Source organism: Zalophus californianus, chromosome X (genome assembly GCF_009762305.2).
Source record: "Zalophus californianus isolate mZalCal1 chromosome X, mZalCal1.pri.v2, whole genome shotgun sequence".
Classification (NCBI taxonomy): Eukaryota; Metazoa; Chordata; class Mammalia; order Carnivora; family Otariidae; genus Zalophus; species Zalophus californianus.
This window is the reverse complement of record NC_045612.1, coordinates 105,106,952-105,128,941: the sequence shown is the minus strand read 5'-3', so window position 1 is coordinate 105,128,941 and position 21,990 is coordinate 105,106,952. Positions and strand designations below refer to the sequence as shown.

The 21,990-nt window shown below is 35.5% G+C and overlaps 1 protein-coding gene across 1 annotated transcript in view; it reads left to right on the top strand.

Annotated features, from left to right (window-relative positions):
* The window catches only part of IL1RAPL1 (interleukin 1 receptor accessory protein like 1), a 1,385,574-nt gene that overhangs the window by 222,536 nt on the left and 1,141,048 nt on the right, over positions 1-21,990 (top strand). The gene's annotated exons all lie outside the window — the stretch shown is intronic.

Below are 21,990 nucleotides of genomic sequence, written 5' to 3'. Positions count from 1 at the left end.
TATTTACTGTGAAACAAGAGACATGTTGTCTTAAACCAGAATGTACAAATTGGAAAAGATTTGGGGTTCATTTTGGTGCTGTTTTGAATATCCTTGTTTCAGTGTTGTGCCTTTTTTCCCCCAAATGCATATTACTAGTCATTTTATCTTAGGATTTAGGCAGGTACCTAAATAATTAATTTTCACAAGAGAGGTTCTCTAAGTCTCCTCTGGAAGATGACCTTTTTGTAATGTTGAACTGACATGTAACTGAATGATGGACGTGTCATTTTACTGGCAAGCAATTTTCTGTTTCGGTGGGGAGAGTTTTAAGATCATTGGACTTGTAAATGGTGACAGGACTGTGGGTCTAGATATGATTGAGCAGTTTAGTAATGTACATAATTATCATGACTGCCTGAAAGCTCTAGGTACCTTTTCACTTTTGATCATGATTTCAACTGCTGATGCTTAAATTACAAATCAAATGGTAGGAAGATAAATCATGATGCCAGAGGCATAGCTTAGTTGTGCCAGGAAGCTTCAAATTGGGTTTTGTAAGGGGTGGTTCCAAAATGGAAAAGGTTTGTGAAAGAAAAGTTTTTACCTGTTTAGAATACACTTGAAGGCATAATTTTGGATTTACACAACGTTAAGGACAAGGGGGTTTGCTATTTTGGGAAGGCTTGTTTTTTGGATGTGGAGCCTTATGTTTTCACTCCTCTGTGGAATTTAAGAAATAAAACAAACGAATAAAGGGGGAAAAAAAAGAGTGAGTCAAACTGAAAAACAGACTCTTAACTCTAGAGAACAAACTGATGGTTACCAGAGGGGAGGTGGGTGGGGGGATGGGTGAAACAGGTGATGGGGATTAAGGAGGGCACTTGTGATGAGCCTGGGTGATGTAGGGAAGTGTTGAATAACTATATTGTACACGTGATACTAATATAACACTGTATGTTCACTAACTGGAACTTAAAAACTTAGAGAAAGCCTTAAATTTTCCATTTTAAAGTATGGTTAATATTATTTGGGGAAACAAAAGTTTTAGAGCTTGAAGAGGTGTGTGACCTTAAGTGTGTAATTTGTAGCATAACCAAATTACAGGTATAGAAAATCACTGTTTAATAGAATAAGTACTCTATATTGTAAAACTAGCAGTAAGAATGGGCGTATTTTCCTAAGATAATTTCCCAAAATGAGGGGCCAGAAACAAAAACGTTATTTCATTAGTTGTATTTTATATGGGAATATGTGGTTACTCATATATCATATATGCTTCCATATGGGACTCTGGAAGTTGTTTAAGGCCTGACAGTTTCTGAGTCCTAGTTGAAGTTGATTGTTTCTCATATGATGTAAGGGCTAATGATTTATAACTTGGTTCTTAAGAATTCTCTATATAAAGTAGGTTAATTTTCAAGTGTTTCATGGAATTTTGAAGTGATTATAAGATTTACATTTAAGTTCCTGACCTAAACAAGACTAAATTTCTTCTGACTTAGTCTGACTGGTTTCTTGAGCATGACCTCTAACTTCTGAATTTCATTTATGACCCCAGTAGATTCTCTGGTTATAGACCAGGTATTTTTGAAACCTTTGAAGGTAAGACCAAGTATGTTCAAAGTTCCCATTGGGTTTATATGTAGGGATCAGTGGAACTCTTTTAAAACTAGGTGTTATAGTTGTACTTGCCTAGGTTCTTGCTGTTTACTCCAAAGCACCAGGAGCTCTGCAAAAACCATGAAAGCATACTACTGTATCACTGCCTGTCTGTGAAGTGCAGGTCTGTGCCACAAAGAAATCTGGACTTGTTCATCATCTTAAAACTGCTCCAATATTATACTATAAAACTAATCAATTGTTCCCTTAAAGAGTATTAACTAAGAAAATGCAAACTTCTGCATCTTAGGATAGTTTAATCCAAATATTTTTTTTTTTTTTTTTTTTTTAGAATCTTGGTGTGTCACATAATTTGAAATGTATCTTTTGTGTATGTAAGATGCCTAAGATATCATATCTGGAGCAAATGAATTTATTTCTTCTTGCTAATTAATGTTTTCTTCCTTTACTGAAGGATTTTTTGTGACTATCTGTATTATAACTAAAATTGCCCTGTAAAATATCTTGTAAGCTTATTAAGACTTCTCTAAGTCTCTGTTAGCAAAGTGGCTAAAACAAATACAGCAATCTTAGGTAAGCTAAAGTGAAGTTTAAGCCAGACACATATTGTTATGAAGTCCAAATATTTGCAGTAAAATATAGGAACCCATTGCTGACAAGAGATTTTCTTAGTTGTAAATATTTATGAAAGTTTTACAGTTATTTAAAATCCTATTCAGTTATATAAATAATGAATCATCTTTGTAGAAAATTTTTAACAACTGTGTAAGATTATCACTGTCCTCAGAAAAAGATGCAGAATTACTTGTTTAGGATAACTGCAGAGCCAAAATAAAGTATATCTATTCCTAGGTTTTATGTGTTCATTTATATGTGCATATGTAACAATAAGAACTGCATGCATTTGGGCACCTCAGTGGTTAGTTCGTTAAGTGTCACATCTTGATTTCAGCTCACGTCTTGATCTCCGGGTCATGAGATTGAGCCCCACCCCGCATCCGGCTCCACACTCAGCATGGAGTCTACTTGTCCCTTTCCCTCCCCCTCCGCCCCTCCCTCCACTTGCTCGCTCTCTCACTCGCTCTCTCAAATAAATAAATAAATAAGTAAGTAAATAAATAAATAAATAAAATCTTAAAAGAACTGCATGCATTCTTTTCTATTTTGGTACCTTAATAATTGCTCTGCATTTTTGTTAAATGTTTATGATTTACTAAATTTGATTTATACAAGGGAAAGGATTAAATTAGACTGTCTTTAATTAGATTTTGATTTCTTAGTTTTTCTTCCCATGGTTGAAGAACTTTTTTTTGAGCAGGGGGGGTGGTAGAGGGAGAGGGGTAGAGAGAATCTTAAGCAGGCTCCATGCTTAAGTGGGGTTTGATTTCACAGCCCTGAGATCGTGACCTGAGCTGAAATCAAGAATCAGATGCTTAACTGACTGAGCCACCCAAGCACCCTGAAAACGTTTGCTCTGTATTTACCATTGGACTTAACCATAAACACAGTAATATAGATTCTATATTTAGATATGAAAATTGAATGGAATTAAGGTACTTTATCAGTAGGTGGTTGGTATTTGATAAAATACTACCTACTCAAATTTTGCTCATGTGTAATCATAGTATAAAGAGAATGACTTAGTACAATTTATGAAAATATTAAACAGTTTTGGGATTGTGTTTTTATTTTGCTCATATGGATAGTTTATTCTCCCATGGAATCAGAGGATTTTGTCACTGACATATCATCGATACATATACAATTAAATGAGTAGTTCTGGAAATGACCCTTGGGATAAACTATGCCTGTCCCTTTCTTATAGTTGAGGAAACTGATGCCTGTGGTGAGGAAGTGACTTATTTAATGGTATGCAGTGAATTGGTTACAGAGCCTGGACTAAAATTGACTACTACTTTGTATGTTTTCCTCTGCTTCAGTGTTACTGATAAATATCATCTAGTGCAGTATTGAGTTCCACCACTCACTGTTTGATCCACCTGCTTTGTGATTCAAATAGCAACAAAACATGATCTTACAGGGCTAATAGAAACAGTAAATGTATGTATGAGGGTTTTTGTCAGGAAAACAAAAGCCACTGCAGGTTTTGCAAGCTGGAGGAGGGGTTTCAACTCAAGGAACTGGAGGACTGTACAACCACTGGAAGGATTGAGGACAGGTCAAGGAAGCTACTTTCTGAGTTTACAAAATGAGAACATGGGATGGGAGGGAAGCCGATGCTGGTTATTTATATGCACCTCAGCAGGTGATTCACAGGAGGAGCTCAGTCAGGTTCCGCTGTAGACTTAACATCTGCCATCTGATTTTGCTGCAACTGGTGTGGAGACTAATGGCCCATCCTTGTCTTCAACCCCCTAATAAAGTGCAAGTGTCTTTAATTGGCCAAAACAACCCTGGAACATAGAGGGAAAGGGATTCTAGAACATTTAGTTATAGGTTTTTCCTTGTAAAACAGTGAAGAGTACAAAGGTGTCAAGTTGATGCTCAGTTGATGGTAGACAACACATAATGTAACAAAAAATATGTTAAAAGCACAGAAAGGTCAGGAAAAGATTAAAAATGAAATATGGCTAAAGCCTATGTCGTATCTTGTTTTAAAATTTGAGACTAATTGAGACATTTTAACCTGACTGAAAACAAAACAGGAAAGGATAGGTATTTACTATAACTTAGATGTAAGGAATACATGTGTATGTATACATGTAAAAGTGAGAGAAATCCCAGTGTATTTATTAGTGTTCATGGGGTGTTTTTCTTCTGAAAATGTTGGATTTTTTAAAAACAAAGACTAGCTATTGTAACATTCACAGGTTCAGGGCGGTTAGAATATTTGTAGGGCCATTATTCAGCCTGCTACAAAACTTGGAGTTTTAATACCATTCTCTAAACTTGCAAAGTCCTTTAGGTTTCCCAAAGATAGAAATTTCTCAGAGGGCTAGTACCTATAAACAGTGTTATGAATGTACATAGAAATCAGACCTATATGATAAAGCAGTGTATTGTAATATGGATTATTTTGACTCAGGACATTTTCCCTAGGCAAAATGAAACAATTTTTTTCCTTTGCAAGCTACGTTACCAAGATATTTCCCAGCCTTGCTTTATCTCTTAAGCCTCACCATACCCCTGGCTTTCTTAGGCCTCGGGATAAGGTAATTGATGGGTTGTGCTTCTGAAGATGACATGTGCCATGGGATGGGGGCCAGAAATTGGGTGAAGTTTAGTGATAGGAGGCATTTCTTTCACATTGTATCAGTTAGCATGCTTTTGATCAAAAGAAACAGAAAATCCAAATCAAACTGGCTTAAATTATGACAGAAATGAATAGATTTATTTTTAACCAAAATGCACAGATGTAGGGGAAGCTTTAAGCATGGTTCATAATTTAAACCAAAGGTTTTGATAGCATTAGGTCTTCAGCTTTGTCTGTGATTGTGTTGGCTTTGTTCCCTGCTTCCCCCTCCCACCGTCCATTCAGTTTGTTTTGTGATAATACAGGATTCACTTGGAAGATAACAAATTGTATGCCAGAAGAGTTCCTTCAAACAGCTCCTCCTCATGCACATAAAAGCACTTCCTTAAGACAGACTCGAGTCTCATAGTACCTTGTCTAAACTTTCCTTAATTCCCTTATATTAAATCTGGTGCTCGTTCTCTGTGTCCACATTGATAACGACTTGTTAGATTAGGGGTTAGGAAACTGTAACCCATGTGGCAGAAGAACATGTAACCCACAGCCAATTTTGGTGCAGCCCATGAGGTTTTTACGTTTTTCAGAGCATTGTAGAAAAAAAAAGAATATGCAATGTAGACCTTGTGTGGCCCACAAATCCTAAAATATAGACTGTTGTGCCCTTTGTGGCAAAAAATTGCCAACCTCTGTGTTAGATGGTTACGTGGTGCAAGAAACTGTCTTCTTGACACATTCCTGTTGTATATATTGCAATTCTTTCCACATAGCACTCTCATCTTTATTTTTATTTTTTTAAAAAAATTTTGAAGGTTTTATTTATTTGCCAGAGAGAGAGAGAGAGACAGGCAGAGAGAGAGAGAGAGCACGCACAAGTGGAGGAAGGGTAGAGGGAGAAGCAGGCTCCCTGCTAAGTAAGGAGCCTGATGTGGGGCTCCATCCCAGGATCCTGGGATCATGACCCGAGCTGAAGGAAGATGCTTAACTGACTGAGCGACCCAGGCATCCCTAGCACTCTCATCTTTAAACACTTCTTCTCATCTACCCTTTAGGTCATGTTTTCCTCTTTTATTTGAGGAAATAAGTATTTATTAATTTAGGAGAGCAAAGACTTGGAGGAGAGGGTTGGTGGAGAGAGAGGAAATGAAAATTCCCACCAGTAAAGGGATGTGAGAACTAAAAGAACCTTAGAGAGTACTCTGTTCTACTGCATCCGGTCACAGAAAAGGAAGTAAGGCCCAGGATGGAAGGAGTTTGCCCCAGATCAAAGTCAGCTGGCAAGTCTTAGCAGGGCCCCGCATCATCATCCAGTACTACTTCAACCAACCCCTATTACTCTTGGGATGCTGCATCTTTGACTTACATCCAACTCACACATACACTCAGCTGTTGTAATCCATACCAGGACTGTCTTAGACTGCTTGTTTCACCTAAGGGGGTTTCCCAGCAGTCCACACTCACTGCTGGAAAGAGCTATCGAGAACTTTCTTAAAGGGACTTCCTCTTTCACCATGTTTTTTTTTTTTTTTTTTTTTTTTTTTTTTGCCTTTAGTTCACCTCATAACTCCTGAGTTTTCCCTGGTCCTCTAAGCTATGTCTTTGTTTTTCCTCAGTAGTTCTTTTTTTTTTTTTTTAAAGATTTTATTTATTTATTTGAGAAAGAGAGAATGAGAGAGAGCACGAGAGGGAAGAGGGTCAGAGGGAGAAGCAGACTCCCTGCTGAGCAGGGAGCCCGATGTGGGACTCGATCCCGGGACTCCAGGATCATGACCTGAGCCGAAGGCAGTCGCTTAACCAACTGAGCCACCCAGGCGCCCTTTCCTCAGAAGTTCTATATATTTCAGTAGCCATAGCTTCATTTAGACATCATTGACTGATTTCTAAGATGTCTTGGTATAGTATTCCCTCATTTGTTTAATTGATTAAATAAACGTGGTGACAAAAAGATGTACTGGATGATGAATGCAACTTGTTTACTCAGAGATTGCCAATGCCCTGTTAAAGTCCTTAGATTTATTAGTTTTCTCAGATCTCATTCTCCTTGAACTCTCTCTTTAATTCTTTTAACCAGCTCCCCAATTATATGTGCCATGACACCTGCATCTCTAACTTGCCTTCTGATTTTTCTGATAATTGATTTCCCCTTCCTTCAGTTCTAACTCCTGCTTCCACTCGTAAGTATGGGTAGTCTGAATCTACCTCCATATCTGGCCTCATGGCAGCACTCCTGCCTCTACTTCTGTCATCACATGTCCTTTTTTGGACTTTGACCCTATTACTTCATTCTTAGCAGGACCCTTGTGATCACATTGGACTCACCAGAATAATTGAGAATAATCTTCCCATCTCAGGTTCCTTAATCACAGGGCAAATTCCCTTTTGCCATATAAGGTAAAATTTCACAGCTTCCTAGAATTAGGATGTGGATGTCTTTAGGGGTTATTATTCTGCTTACTGTGCTTAGGTTTCCACCATAAGATCTCAGCTCCATTTGCTTTGTCAGTCTTAGGGGCATTCTCTGCCTCTTAAAAAAATGTAAATTATCTTCCAAAAGTATGACTGAATTCTTACATCTCAAATTCATTACCTGCAAAACTGTTCAAATCTATACATACTTTATATATACTTCATTTTACCTGCATCTCAGTTTCAGCTCATATTGCCTCTTGAGTGGATTCCATTTAAATAATATCCTGTGACCCCTGATATCATTGTCTGGACTACCAGCATACTCTGAAAGAGTAGCCTAAATTATCTTCCTTTGTGTTGTGTTTTATATTCCTGTGTAGTATCCTGTTTTCCCACCACCTGGGGGGAATACACATCCTGCCCAGATTTTTACCTCCTGATTTCTGCCCCCATGTTTTGTATATAGATAGTACTCAATAATAGTATTACCATGATCTTATTTAAATTACAGTATACTACAAGGCTACATTGACTTAAGACATGTGTTGAAGGATTCAGCTGCCAGCAAACTATACCTGAATGTCTCCTGAAGTTTTCCATTGGGAGATTTTTCTTCTAATCTTAACAACCATCTTTTGACATACCTTGTGTATTATTTTTGAAATGACAATCAAAGCTAGGTTGGATAGATGAAGTAACTCTGGGTAATTGATGCAATTGTCTTTCTTTGTGTATTCATTGATTATATCCATGTTAACTGAGCAGCACTGTGCCAAATATTATGTAGGAGATAAAGATGTATATGCTGAGGTGGTTACCTTCTAAAAGCTTTCAGGAGGATAGGTTCCAGTGGGACTTCACAACTACACAACTGTAGAACTCTAGCCTTTAGCATGTTTATGAAAACTCTTGGAAGCCATTAACACAGTATGTGACTGAACCCAGTTCCTTAACTGTACTAAAAATGCTTTTGTGAGGCCAGTAAGAACTTGATGTATGTCAGGATAGTTCTTTACAAATCTTCTTGTATTTGGTATTTATCAGAAATGAAGTTGCCATCAGAAGGCATGTTTCTGTCTTGCTGTAAGGTAGTCCTCTCAGTAGAAATCCTGACCAGGCATTACTTTTGATGGAGAAAGGCACAATAGCATGGGAGCTGGCAGAACTTGCTCTAAAGATGTTCAATATAGCAGTATTATCATGATGCTTGTAGTAATAGTCAGAAGTTGAGAAAATTAACTGCCCCTCACATTTGAATATCTATGTAAGTTTTGGAGTATGCCATTTCTTGTGGTGCTCATAGATAAATCACTGATTCCCAAAACTTCATAGTTACCGGTGTCAGTCACTTTTTCTTTCACTGTTAAGGAACAACATTTTACTGTTTACACTCAAGAGGGTAAGTTGTAACTGTGGTACCATTTCATTTGAAAGCATATACCAGCATATTTAGGAATCTTAACATTTGAATATATGATATGTATTCAAATAAATAAAGCCTCAGATATTGAAAATGTACTTCTGAATAACCATGCTGGCTTTCTGGTAATCAGTAAATAATGACTGTACTAGTATTAGTGTACTCTTTTGCATACAATAGCACTGAGTTCATGAGATTTATTTGCATTCCTATAAACATTTCAAAAATTACTTATAAAGTTTTTGAATAGGTAAGGCTCTAAAATGAGTGACGTAGATTTTATATAGCATGACATTTGAATTTCAATTTTTCTCAATACTGGTACTGTGTTCCATCCTGGAAGAAAAACCAGAGAAATGCTGAGGGGAGAGTGAGTTTGCATATATACAGGCACAAATTACCAGTATTAAATTGTCCTCAAAATCACCACTAAAATTTATTGGCTTAAAATTTTTCTATATGCTTAAGAATGTAGTGTTCAGAATGTAGAATCTTACTTGATTTGTCTGATGCAAAAATACCTTAGTTATGTCCATTCACTTATTAAAGAATATTCATATCATTTTGGCTGTGTATGGTTGATGTATTTCACGTGCAGATATGAAACAAGTGAGCTTAGAGTAAACTCTAAGAATAACCATTGGTCAACTAAAATGTGAACTTCAATTTCTGTCTTCTCATGTAGTTTAACTTTAAAAAAAGAATTTAATATAAGTATGAATTTCTTATTGAATTGATACTCTAGACCAGTGTTCACCTCTGGAAGTAGAAAGGTTAAAAAAAAAGTTATGTGCCCTCAGGAAACAGAGTGAGGGGAGCTATGGACAAACAAAAGAAACTTGCTATTCACAGGACAAATTTTGTCAAAGTGATGTGTGGTTACTGTGGCTACAAAATTATATCAGGGGAGCATTTAATCTGGATTTTCTTTTTGATCAGATGAAATATCACTTAATTTTTTTAAACTCAAGTGTATTTGCTATTTAATGATCATTGGCTATATGTAAGATAGGTATTACACAAAATACGTGTGAAGTTCTTTAACTTGGACACACTGTGTCTGTATTTGATATATTTTGTACATAGACATTATACATAAAGCATTACATTATATCATGTTGATGTAGGCTGTTAGTACATGGAGTACCCACATTTTAGCCTCCCAGACCTACTCAGAAGTTGACTTAACTTTTGAGATGAACAGTCATTTTTGAGACTCCGCTACTCCTTTGCAACAAAGATGTCCTGATTTTTGTGATTATCTCTCACACAATCAATACCTCAGTGACAGAGTGGCCTTCATGGGAAGGTTACATCATATTTAAAAATTTGACATTACCAGGTTGGATTCATAAGATCACGGAGCCAAATTCTTCAGGGGAGTAACTCTGCTCATTCTGCAACCCTCTACCAGTAGCAACAGTACTCTTGAGACTAGATACTATATCGCTATTGTAGGCATGGATATTTCAGCCCTTTTAGTAGTGGAGACAAGATTACCATCATCATCATAGTAGAGCAGTAGGGATAGGGAGAGAGAGCTGGTATATTTTGCATGACAAATTTCTTTGAATATTCAGGTGGTTTGAGAGGCACCCCAGTGATAAGAAGCAGGTCTGTGGTCCTAAATTTGCTGAGAAGATCATTAATTATCTGTGTGAATGTTGGAGAAGAGTAGTGTGGATAATTAAATTGAATTTATTTAGACACAGGCAGTTTTTACATTGGCTGAAGTTGCTATTTGTGCAAAATAAAAAAAATCACTAGGACATTTTCTAAGAAGATTTTTACATGCACCACACTTCCATTCTCAGTAGAAATATATTTGGAGCATAAATGTTTTATTTAGCTACATATTTTCAATTAATGACCTCACTTTCTTAAATTCCTAAATATTGTCTACAAACCTGAATTAATCTCATTTTAAACTAGGTTTATAAGCTGAAAGCGTAAGAGCTATATATAGGAAATTTTGTTGGCTTTTTATTCTTAAGTCTAATCAGCACTAGATTGGACTAAGTTGAGTGTTCACTCATTTTGAAAGATCAGAGATGGTACCAAAAATAGAATATTTCCAAATAACACATTTAAGATGAAATAGGAAGAGATTTTCATGTAGGCTATGAAAAGGTTTTCTTCTGACTTGATTAGTTTATTTTCTCATTCATATAAAGAACTCCCGAGTGTCTTGATCTTTTTTCTGAAATTTGAACAATTAAATTTTACCTTCATGTACAGTGGCTTTGAAGAGGATTTATATTATGTGGTAGCTATTTGTACATTTAATTAACTTTTCCTGTCAGCAGTATTGAAAAATTTTATTCATTTATTAGTACTTGGAGCAAAGATGAAGTTAGAGAAGTAATTAAGATGTGGATTGTTTTGCTCTCCTACAAATATTGAATATCATTAACATTTTAGTATCTCTTCTGTTAGCTTAATTAAGAGTTGAATTATTTTAAGCAACAGTTGTATGTTTTAGTAGTTCCAGAAGTTTAATCTACCTATAAAATACATTTTTCTTTTCATGTACTGCCTCATATTGTTTTCTGTAATATCATCTTTATGTGTACAGCTTGTTTCTCTCTGACACTCTAATTTTGCAAAGAGCCTGCAAGTTTCCAATATTTATGTATCTTCACCAATTCATTCTTCTGTATTGGCCTGTGACTAGATCCTAGATTGGCTTGTACACTTAATAATTATTTAGCTGCTGTTAGAGTTCCATCCCAGTTCCATTATTCTAAATTGAGAGTTAGCATTAGTCATTGCAGACCACTAGTCATTGCCATTGCAGACCACTAGCCAATGAGTTCATGCAAGAAGGAGATCAAAGTCAGCATTTAGTGTGAGGAAATTAAACATGAACTAGCACTGTTAGATAAGATTCTAGTATCTGAACATCAGTCCTCATAAACATCATTTCCCATCACAGTGAAATATCTAATATTGCCTGTTAATGGATACTTTTATCATTTCAAGTAGTTCTTTAGTATAACACTTTCCAGCACTATAAAATACTTAACGTGAAAAGCCTCTTTCCATATGTCTTCTGAAGAAATGTCTTTTCAAATCCTTTGCCCATGTTTAAATTGGGTTGACTTGAAATATATTTTTAAAATATATTCTAGGTATAAGTCCCTTATCACAAATGTGTTTTACAAATATTTTCTCTTGATATGTGGGTTGTCTTTTACTTGATGATGTCCATTGAAGGATATAAGCTTTTAATTTTGATGATGCCTAATTTATCCATTGTTTTTCTTTTGTTGTTCATGCTTTTTTGGTGTCACGTGAGGAACCGTTTCCTAACCCAGTATTTTTGAAGATTTATACCTGTATTTTCTATTACAAGTTTTATAGTTTTAGTTTTACATTTATGTGTTTTATCCGTTTGTAGTTAACTTTTGTATGTGATTTAAGCTAGAAATTCAACATCATTCTTTTGCATGTGGATATCCAGTTGTTCCCAGACCATTTGTTGAAAATACTTACTTTATACACACACATGTGTGTGTGTGTATAATCAGCCAGCATATGGTACATCATAAGTTTTTGTTGTAGTGTTCAACGATTCATTAGTTGTATATTTTGTTTTCTCATTGAATTGTCATGGTGCCCTTGTCACAGATCATCTAACTGTAAATCTGAGAGTTTATGTTAGGATTCTCATTTCCCTTCCATTGATCTGAATGTCTATTCTTATGCAGTATCACACTCTTGATTATTGAAGATTTCCAGTTTGATTTTCCACATGTATTTAAGGCACAGTTTGTCAATTTCTGCAAAAAAGGAAACTAAGATTTTGGTAGCATTTGCTTTGAATCTGTAGATTAAATTAGGAAGTATTGTCATCTTGACAATGTTTAATCTTTGGATCCATGAACATTGGATATCTTCCCATTTATTTAGGTCTTCTTTAATTTCTTTCAACAATATTTTATGCTTTTCAGCATGTAAGTCTTGCACTTATTTTGTGAAGTTTATTTCTAAGTGTTTTATTAATTTTGATGCTATTGTAAACGGAATTGTTCTATTTCATTTTCAGATTACTCATTACATGTGTATAGAATTCAAATTGGTTGTTGTATATTGATTTTTGAATCCTGCACCCTTGCTGAATTTATTATTTCTAATAGGCTTTTTCCTACATGTGAAGATGTCTTAAGATTTTCTTTACATAAAATCATGTCATCTACAAATTGTGGTCGTTTTTTTTTTGTATTTCTTTTCATTCTGGGCGCCTTTTATTTTATTTTATTTTTTGCCTAATTTCCTTAGCTAGGATCTGTGTTACAATGTTGAATAGAAACTGCAAGAGTGGAAATTCTTGTCTCCTTTCTGATCAAGGGGAAAGCATCCAGTCCTTTACCATTTAATATGATGTTCGCTTCGAGATTCTGATAGATGCTTTTTATTTGGTTGAAGCAGTATTCTATTCCTAGCCATTGAATTTTTTTCATGAAAGGTATTGGATTAAAATTTTTTTTCTTTATCAATTGAAATGGTCATGTTGATTTTGGTCCTTTATTAATAAGGTTTACATTGATTTTTGGATATTAAACTAGCCTTGATTTCCTGGGAAATATATCAGTTTTTAGTGGTGTATAATTCTTTTTACATGCTGCTGATTTGATTTCTTATTATTTTCTTGAGGTTGTTTGCATTTAAATATGTAAGAGATACTAATCAGTAGCTTTCATTTATTAGGATGTCTTTGTCTGGTTTTGGTATTAGGGTAATCAGGGTCAGAATGAAATGGGAAGTGTTTCATTCTTTTCCATTTTCTGGAAGAGTCTGTGAAGGATTGGTATTAATTTTTTATTAAATATATAGTAGAATTTACCAGTGTGCCTGAGAATTTCTTTGTGGAAAGTTTTGAATTACTAATTCAATGTCTTTATTTGTTATAGATCATTGAATGTTTCCATTTATTTTGAGTCAGTTTCAGTCACTTGTATCATATGGGGAGTTTCACTAATTTCAACTGTTTTTCATTGTTACTCTGGACATTTTGGAGTATCTTCTTGGTGGTTGCCATGGGTATTACAATTAACATATTAAAACAGTTTTATCTTGGATTAATATCAATTGTATATAAAACTTGGCTTTAGTCTGGGTCTTTTCTCCTCCACTCTTTGTGCTTTATTGTCATACAAATTACCTTTTTGTTCCTTATGAGCCTATCGACACATTTTTGTAATAAATGCATTATGCAGCTTTCTAAATTTTAATTGAAATGGGAGAAGAAAAGTGTGACAAGTGAAAATACACTTAAACTCTCCATTGTACTCACCTATGTAGCTATCTTTAATGGTGGTTCTTTAATTCATCATGTGGATTTGAATTACTGTCTGTTGTCCTTTTGCTTTAGCCTAAGGGTCTTTAGTATTCTTGTTGGGCAGATCTGCTAGTGACAAGTTATTTCAGTTTTTATTTATCTGGGAATATCTTGATTTCTCCTTTATTTTTATTTATTTATTTTATTTATTTTTCTTTTTTTCCTTTCTTATTATTATGTTAATTACCATACATTACATCATTAGTTTTTGATGTGGTGTTCCATGGTTCATTGTTTGTGCATAACACCCAGTGCTCCATGCAGAATGTGCCCTCTTTAATACCCATCACCAGGCTAACCCATCCCCTCACCCCCCTCCCGTCTAGAACCCTCAGTTTGTTTTTCAGAGTCCATCGTCTCTCATGGTTCGTCTCCCCGTCCGACTTACTCCCCCTCATTCTTCCCCTCCTGCTATCTTCTTCTTTTTCCTTTTTCTTAACATATGTTGCATTATTTGTTTTGGAGGTACAGATCTGTGATTCAACAGTCTTGCACAATTCACAGCGCTCACCATAGCACATACCTTCCCCAATGTCTATCACCCAGCCACCCCATCCCTCCCACCCCCCACCACTCCAGCAACCCTCAGTTTGTTTCCTGGGATTAAGAATTATTTTTAAAGGATTGTTTTTGCTGGATATAGAATTCTTGGTTGGCTTTCTTTGACTTTTAGCATTTTGAATATTTCGTCTCACTATCTTCTGACTTAATTGATTTCTGATGTGAAGTCAGCTGTTAATTTTGTTTGCACACCTTTGTATGTGATAGTCATTTTTCACTTGCTACTTTCAGAATTCTTTATTTGTGCTAGAATTTTGGCAGTTGTACTAACAAGTGTCTAGGTGTGTATATCTTTGTGTTTATTATTGTTGGAATTTGTAGATTAGAGTTATTCCCCATTATTTCTGAAAATATTCTACTGAAATCTCTGCTTGGTTAGCATTTTGGTCAGCTAGTGTTTGGACAGAAATTTTAAAAAAATGCTTTGAGCTAGTAGGTCTCCAAACAAGTGGTTCTATGTGCATGTTGAAGTGTACCTTCAACACTGTGACATTTGACAGCTCTGGCTTAGCCTTTACTTACTGCTTGTGCAGAAGCTCAAGTCACCCAGAGGTGAGAGATTAGGGCTCTGCCAGGTCTTATATCATCATGCACACAGCCCTGCACATACACGTGGTTACTTAATTCCCCAGAAATATGTCGTAGCTTTTCAAAGCTGCCTATGGCCATCTTATTCCCCATATTTTACATTTAAGTGTTTTGGCTATCTTCTTGTTTGTCCCATCTTGTTTCACCACCTCATGAATCTGAGATATTAAGCAGTTGCTGCTGATTATTTTTGCAAAATGCCCTTGGGGTAGCACTGTCCTCACTGAGCAAGTTCTGAGGTCAAGTAAGGAAAAGTCCCTGAATGTGGCTTTTTAGAGGAGCTGTAAGACACATCACATAGTGATTTTTTGTTTGTTTGTTTTATTTGTTTGTTTTTTGAGATGGAGCTTTCCCTTTCACTGGCTGCTAGGCTACTGTTTTTTCAAGGGTAACACAGAACTGGGAAGAAGGAAATGGGACTAGAGATGGTTGAAATGCCACAAAGCTCACAGAACTTACTGAGACTCAGTCATTTTTCTTGAATAAACACTCTTCAGATCATTGCTAGCTTTTGGTTAATATTCAGAGGTCTGAAAAAGTTGATTTGGACAATTTTCTCCAGGGTTCTTTTTACTTTCATGGAGGAGTGGATTTCCAGAGGTTGATACTCTACCATTCAGGAGGTGCTTCTCATTTGAATATTTTTATTTTCTTAATGATTCAACATTTTGAACAATTTATCACCTTAATTTTAAAAACATGTTAGTGCTTTCAGGTTTTTTTTTTTTTTAATTTCAGTACATTGATGTACTGTTAAAAGCTTAAGTCTTGGGATGCCTGGGTAGCTCAGTTGCTTAAGTGTCAGACTCTTGATTTCGGCTCAGGTCATGATCTCAAGGTCATGAGATTGGGCCCTGTGTCAGGCTCCATGCTCAGCATGGAATCTGCTTGAGATTCTCTCTCTCCCTCTCTCCCTCCTGCTTTCACTCTTTCTCTTTATCTAAAATAAATAAAATCTTTTTTTTTAAGAAAAGCTTAAGACTTAATTATTTGAAGAACTACATTTGCTGATTGTTTTCTTGTACTTAATACATTGTAACATAAAGATTTGCAGTTTCTTTAAACGCTCTTTTCAGAATCCTGTTAAGATAGTTATTCATTTGGTCATGAAAGCTGTTTCTTTCCAAAATTAAACATCTGTTGTCATTCGATAAAAATGAATTAGAAATAGAGGATCTGAAAAAAATCTTCCAATTTCATCTGAACCTAAGAAGTCTAAATTGGAAATATTTTGAATAACATAGGATTTTATGACAGTAAACTCTACAGTAAGTTATCTTTACTTAGAAAACAAGTAATCTGATTTATTTTTTTCTGTACTCTATTTTAGAGAATTAAAATCAGTCAAAAGCCTTATAATTTTATCCTTGTATTCAAAGTAACTTCTAGCATATGCCTTTAGATCAATACCAATTCAGTCTAGTTAACTGTATATTAAGATGCCATTGAGTTTCTTCACAGTCCCCATAATACTTTCAAAATTTTAAAGATTTAACTCCACAGAGTTCTGATGCAGCTTATAACTTAATATCTGATAGCAGATTGATAGAAAAAGCAATGGGTCTTTTCCCCGATACTTCATGTAAGCAACTAAGAGAAATAGGCCCTGATGAAAAACTTACTTGTGATATTTATGTAAAATAGTGAGATTAAGGAACATTTTGTTTTTGTGGATTCAAATATTTATAATTCTAAAAATCCATTTATGTTAATATTAAGTTGGCATTTTAAGGAACATGCAGTCAGTGTTTAATGCAATAATCACTTTTTACTTATTTTTTTGGAAACTTGCTCAACCTTATTAGTAATTAGGGAAATGAAAACTAAAAACAAAGATACCATTTGATACTCATAAGATTGGCAAAAAGTTTTTATATTTACTTCTGATTTTGGTTAGTCACTAGACTACAAAAGGAAGTGCACACAGAAAATCTAAACCTTTGCCTGTCCTGTATGAACAGGTTGGAGAATTCCAGTAACAATCAGGTTCCATGTAGACAAGTTCCACATCTATTGTACTATATTTTGTGGTTACAAATGTCAAGAAATCAGACATTTTTCTCCTGGTCATTCTAGAGCTGAAAAGCTTTCTGTTGTTGTGGGAATATTTTGATTTCTGAATTTGTTTTGCTCAGGTTAGGACAGTAGTCAACATGAAAATGATTTCTCATATTCATTCATTCAGCCTGTCAAATTTTTCTGAGCTTGGGATCAGTTCAGCAATTCATGTGTATGTGAGAAGAACATTCTGCCAGTCCATTGAAGGCTCAGGGGATATTCTTTTTGCTCATCAATATATGGTCTGGGGGGTTAGTATATTAGCAGTAGGAGAATCCCTTTTAAGCCCCCCAACTTTCCACAGCCCCTACCTCCTGCTTTCTTTGTGTGTGGAAGCTTCAGCAGAAGAGTTGTCACAGACAAGTTTACCAAAATCCCTGAATCAATGATAGAAAAGGAGCCTCAACAGTAACCAGAAAGGGCAATGGAATCTTAATGGGAGTTCAAGCTCCATTTTTTTTCTTTCTACTTTTTGACCCCCCTTCATCCATGTTTACTCTCCCTACCACCTCCCTCTGGCAACCACCAATCTGTTCTCTGTTTCTATGATTTTTCATTTTTTAAAGGTTTCTCAGATCATACAGTAATTGTCTTTGTCTGACTTATTTAGGTCCATTTATGTTGTCATAGATGGCAAGATTTGGTTCTTGTGTGTATCTTTATTTCTTTATTTTTTCATCCACAATTTCTTTATTCATCCATCAGTGGATGTTTAGTTTGTTTCTTTAGGCAATTGTAAATAATGCTACAATGAAGATGGGCATGCATATAACTTTTTGAGTTAATGTTTTTGCTTTCTTTGGATAAATATCCAGAAGTGGAATTGCTGGATCCTAAAGTAGTTGTATTTTTAACTTGTTGAGGAACCTCCATAGTGTATACTCCATACTTCATTTAAAATGTGTTTATGTTAATATTAAGTGGGTGTTTTCAGGAAAATGCAGCAAGTATTTAATGTATTAGTCACCTTTTAAATTCTTGTATTGAAGTGAAGTTTTCTAACTATGAAATGTAGATTTTAACTAAATGATTTTTCTAGTTTTATGAACTCTACTGCTCACATCCTAATCAAGAGATTACATTTCTGTGACTCCACAGCTTTCCCTCATGTCTCTTCCAGCCAATTCCTACATACCAAAGGTAGCCTATATTCTAAGTTCTATAACTATTGATGAATTTTCACTGTTTTTGAGCTTCATATAAATAGAATTCTACAGTAGCTAATCTTATGTGTCTGGCTTCTTTTTCTCAGTGCGGTGTTTTGGAAATTCATCTGTGCTGTTGTGTATGTCAGTCATTGATTTATTTTTTTGTTTTAGTTTTTTCAACATAAATACCTAGCTACTTTTTATTCATCCTCTTGGAATGCAAATTCTCTTTGTGTGTGTGGGGGGGGTGTTCCATGTTTGGGTGTGTAATAAAGTCTGGCTGTGGTTTCTCAGAAGGGGCATGAAGTAGGAACAGAAGGCATACTTAAAATTCTGTAAAAAGTTGTTACATGTGTTCATTATGTATTAATCGATATACATACACTACACATTTAGTAAGAATAATAGTAAGAATAATGGTGGTTAACATTTGAGTGTTCACTTGTGCTAGGCCCTTTCCTAAGTACTACACACGTTTTACCCCATTTACTCCTAGCAACAGTTTTCTGAAGTAGGTAGAGTGTATTGTTACCTCTGACGAGTAAAGTGAAAATTTTAGAGGTTAAGCCATTTGCCTCAGATCACACGCCTAGTAAGTGGTCAATTGGGGATTTGAATTCTGTCCCTTGATTGTCAAACCTTACACTATGGCTGCTCTTTGCTAATGGCTAGTATTTATTAAACTGTTTTGTACCAAACACTAGTGTGATGTACAAACATGCACTCATGCACATACCCCTGTACTACAGTGTAGGCAGTTTATGTAAGGATTAGCCAAATATGCCATGTAGAGGTCACTTCCTCTTCACATGATTATATGAGTCAGGAGTCACATACGGACTTGAGAGGCAGAAGCCAGTCATCAGATGTGTACTGTTTGGCCTGCAAGGTGTTTAGAATTTATATTCTGTTTGTGGCCAACATTTAAAAATGAGAATATTCATCATTAAATTCTTGATTTCTGGCATGTTCCATAAAATCATGCTATCTGAAAATGTTGCCTATGGTAGTGGTCTGGAGTCAACCTTCAGCTGCCTCCCTTGGGCCTGCAGCCAGCCCTGAGAACTTATTTATGCTTCCTGGATAGGCATGTGAGTTTGTGGATCTTGACATAGTTTCTTAAGGAGTTGCTTTAAACTTCTCTTTGAAGAATTCCAAAAGGCTATTCCAGGCTCATTGAGGAGATAGTACCACTCAAGGAAGGAAGGACCCTTGCTGGGTGAGCTAAAGAAGTGGGAATTAGGCAGGAATAACATGAATTGGCCAGAGACCAGGATGGAGAGGAGGACTATGCCAGACTTTGAGATCTGGCCTCAGTGTCTTAGGAAATGTCATGTTTTGAATACAGAGGAATGGCAGAATCAGAGTTTCAATTTTCTAACAGGAAAAATGTAGCCTAAAATTGCTAATTGTAGAAAATGTCATTCATTTGTGGTTATTTGAACTGAACAGATGGTTGAAACATATCAAATTGCCATTTTTGTAGGTCAAAAGGAATAAAGTTTCAACAAGTATGTATGGTTTGACCTTAAAAGTTTGCTGGTAGCACTTTACTAAATGAGTCACTTATTTGTCATTTGTATTGTAAAGTTCATTTATATTTTCTGAACCAGGACAAGGAAACCAGTACAAATATATACTGTAATACCTCCTCAGTTGTTGTTTTCTTTAAGTTTTATTTAAATCTTTAAAACATGTTCTTATGTTTATTTTTTGAAATGTTGAATTTCCATAATATCTATTAGGATATTTATTAAATACATTGAGATGGTATTTCAGTATGTTAGGGAGAGACCATTTGAGTTATATAAACAAATAATACCGTTAACTAAAAATAGAAGATCCTCTTCGTAATGTTGATACTTAAAAGAGAAAATTATGTGGATGAACATACGTAAGCTTCTGAGAGCTTATCTTGTACTAGGCATTTAGCTGTCTTGCAACTGTTAATCAGCGCAGGCCTTAAAACAGCTGCTATCAGATTAATTAGAGGGAATCCAGGAAATAATTCAACTGAATGTAGCATTCATGTAAGTGTGTTGAAAGCAATTAAGAGTAACTATAGTCATTACTGAGACTTCCAGGAAGTATGCCAAAGGGCTCGAAAGTTATAAAATGCCTTCCCAGTTTGTGTGTGTGTGTGTGTGTGTGTGTGTGTGTGTGTGTGTGTGTGTGTGTGTGTGTGAGAGAGAGAGAGAGAGAGAGAGAGAGAGAGAAATCTGGTTTATATGTATGATCTAAAGACATACTAGTAGAAATTAAAAATAAAATTGAATTTATTTTCTTGAATTGTGGGATATTTACTTCTTTCTTTGAAGTTGAGGAGCAAAGAGGAAGATAGACCACTTAAACTGGTTTAGAAAGAAGGGTTTATTTGATGGTACTGTACAAAGTATTAAATTATAGTAGATAATTTTTTTTATTTTTATAGCTAATGCGAGGCTTCAACTAGAGGAAGTTGGTGTTTCACCAAGGTCACATAACTACAAGAAGGAGACTCAAAAAAAGTTTATTAATGATGAGTTTAAATCCTTAAGAAACTTTATGCTTATCACATGGCAGGCCTACACTACCTGGTTTCTGTGATCAATCTTGTCATCGTCATTGTCATTTTCGTCTTCCTCCATCTTCATGACCACTGCTATCACCTCATCATCACCATTAGTTATTATCAGGACTCAATGGATGCTGTTCTAGCATCTCATCTCATTTCAACTTTCTGTAGGTCTCTTGACTACTTTACTGATTGATAGTATTTTACCCAAAACTTAACAGTAGGAAAATTGTTATTGTCTAACCAATTTTGCCTTGGTTGACTCCTTCAGAAAGGAAGAAAGAAAGGAAGGGAGGGAGGGAGGGAGAAAGAAAAGAAAAGAAAAGAAAAAGAGAGAAAGGAAGAAAAGAAAAAAGAAAAAAGAAGAACGGCACTGAGGAAGAGAGAGACAGGGATGCGGATAGGGAATGTAGTTTTAAAAGAAAAAGTAATAATTCCTTCTTATGTAATAAGAGTACAAGCTGAACTCAGGTTAATTTATTTTTGAGAATGGACGTTTGGTACATGATTACATCTTTATGTTGTGTTACAGTCTTTTAAACGTGCTTCCATGTCTCTTCTAAAAAATGAGCTGGAAACACAGGATGGCTAACACTCCCCATTTTCAAAGTCCTGGTCACACTTTTTCAAAAGGGGTATGAAATAGGAACAGAAGCCTTGCTTGTAATTCTGTAGACAACTTTTTAATATATTTTAGGAATGTTTCTCTCTTTCTTTTAAAGAAAAACTGTAGTTTGGGAACAACTGAAATGATGTATTAGAGTGTTTTAGGTGGGACAAAGGACAGATGGGAAATAGTCCTCTTGTCTTTTTATGCCCTGCCCCTGACAGGTAACCTGATGATAGTTCCCAGGGGAGGTTGGAGAGGCCTGATGGATCCTGAGGCACTGTTTTCTCACAGAGTGCCAGCACTTTTTAAAAAAGATTTTATGTATGTATGTACATATATACATATTTATAGCACATGAGTGGGGGGAGGGACAGAGTATCTCCCACTCCAACACCCCTGTCCACTGCCATTGCTCCTTCTTCCACATAGTAATACCACATACCACCTTTTTTCTTTAGGTCCCACCTCTCACTCTTGGCAAACTCTAA